The sequence below is a fragment of the Hipposideros armiger genome, unplaced genomic scaffold (genome assembly GCF_001890085.2).
Source record: "Hipposideros armiger isolate ML-2016 unplaced genomic scaffold, ASM189008v1 scaffold_1904, whole genome shotgun sequence".
NCBI lineage: Eukaryota > Metazoa > Chordata > Mammalia > Chiroptera > Hipposideridae > Hipposideros > Hipposideros armiger.
In genome coordinates this window covers 77901-80451 of record NW_017733254.1, presented here as the reverse complement: position 1 = coordinate 80451, position 2551 = coordinate 77901, and positions in this window count along the sequence as shown.

Below are 2551 nucleotides of genomic sequence, written 5' to 3'. Positions count from 1 at the left end.
AGTAGTAGTAGTAGTAGTAGTAGTAGTAGTAGTAGTAGTAGTGGTAATAATAATAATGACAGAATTAGAAGTCTTAGTCTGAGGTCTTAAGTGGAAACTGTCCACTATCCATGGTCATCAACTTGTTTTTCGGGACTCGGGTCAGCTTTCTGCTTCCAAAAATGAGAAGCTTCCACAGGATCTTTTAGGTCCTGTTGGAAGAGCTCTATTAGAATACCTTCTAACTGGGTCAAATTATGAATTGATCCTTTAGTTGCGTCTATGGGCCAAATGTTGTGTCCCTCTAAAATTCACACAACAAACCCTAATTCCCAATGAGATGGTGGTAGCAGCTGGTGCCTACAAAGTGTTTGGGTCATGAGGATGGAGCCCTCATGAATGGAATAGTGACCTTATAACAGAGGACCGAGAAAGCCCTTTGTCCCCATCCACTCTCTGAGATTACAGAGAAAAGAGAACCATCCAGAAAGTGGGCTCTCCCAACAGGTGGCAGGATGGCTCAGCTAAAAATAAAAATCAAAGACAGAAAGTGGGCTCTACTAGACATCAAACCTCCCTGTGTGCTCATCTTGGACTTTCCAGATTGCTGATCTGTGAGGAATACATTTCTGTTGTTTATAAACAACAGAAATGGTTTATAATGGTGTGTGCTACTTTCACATATCACCTGGAACAGATTAAGAGTGTAGTGTAGTATGACCACAAGGATTGACTTCCGGGAGTTTAACTGCTGCATCTGTTGTTAAAAGTACGTCATGAGTTTCGTCCCAGTGAGGTTCAAGGAGTTTTTCTCTGATGTTTCTTTCAATAGACCAAATGTTCCTGGTTGAAGGTCATAGGAGGCTGTTAAACAGAAGCTTCAGAAGTGGGTATAATCCATGAACCCTCCCAAGATTCCACATTGGCATGCAGCAAGGTAGAGGTTGTACTAGAGGTAAAACCCCCAAATGCATGGTCATCCCAGCGACCCAGCCACAGGGAGATGACTGATGCATTCTTGAAGTAGTGGACATTAAGTCCACTCACGAGGACTTTGGCCAAGGGGGGATAACGGCTTAACAGNAGTCACCAGTAAAGTACAAGCAGTTGGAATACTAGGAGGAAGCACCATCTGCCCTGAGAATATTGCCGACTGTACATTAATATGTGGAAGGTACCTGGACACACTTTACAGGAAATCATATGCAACATCATGTGCACTCAGAACACATTTTGTAGGACTTATGTGTGGATGCGTTTATTTTTCTAAAATGTGTGTGTGTGTGAGTGTGTGTACGGGTACATGTGTGTGGTGTGTATACTAAGCAAGTAATATGAGAACAATTATTATAATAAAATTATGTCCTCATATCTTGAGAAATGATTCCCACATAAGTTTTGTTATCATCCATCACCTCATACAGATACAAAAAAAGTGAGAAGAAAAGAAAACAAAAGAATAAGAAGGGTAAATGTGTTTATTTTTTGTGCTGAGTACTTGTAGGATCTGCTCTCTTAGTGACGTCAAACACACCACACAGCTGTGTTAACCAGTCAGCGTGCTGTCTATCACATCCCCAGTGCTCACCTATCCTGTATCCACAACTTTGTACCTATTGATCATCATCATTCAATTCTCCCACTGTCCTACTCCCATCTATGGTCCCCTTTTGAATGCTATTTCTTAGATTCCACAGATAAGTCAGATCATATAGTATATGCCTTTCTCTGTGTGACTTACCTAGTTTACCATTATGCCCTCAATGGGCCTCTTTTGTTGTTGCAAATGGCAGTATTTCCTTGTTTACATAGCTGAATAGTATCCCATCATATACACTTGATTCATTCACTTGTTGCTGGACACTTATGTTGTTTCCATGTCTTGGCTATGGTACCAAATGCTTCAGTAAACATGAGAGTGCAGATAACTCTGCGACATAGTGATTTTGTTTACTTTAGATAAATACCCAGTGGTGGGATTGCTGGATAATATGGTAGTTCTATTTTTAATTTTTTCAGGATCCTCCATCCTGTTATCTGTAGTGACTGCACCAATTGAATTACCACCAATAGTGCACAAGGGTTCCCTTTTCTGCACATCTGCACCACCTTTTATTATCTATTTTTGTTGTTCTTAATAGAGATTTTTAACTTTTTTATGGTTGTGCTGTTTTGTTTCTGGTGGTCAGCTTTAGAGGTTCTTTTACAATCTAGATATTATCACACTATCAGATACATAATTTGCAAATATTTTCTACCATTCTACAGGCTCCTTTTCATGATGTTGATTGTATCTTTTTAATGCACATACAATTTTGAGTTTCATCTCTCCTAATTTGCCTATTTTTGTTCTTGTTGCCTCTGTTTTGATTTGATATTGAATAAACTATTGCCAAATCCATTGTTATTAACTTTTCTTTATGTGTTCTCTAGGTGTTTCATACTTTTACTTCCTACATTCAGGCCCTTAAACCATTTTGAGATAAGTTTTGTATATGGTCTATTATAGGGTCAGTTATATTCTTTTGCAGGAGGATGTCCAGGATCCCAACACCATTTCCTGATGACACTG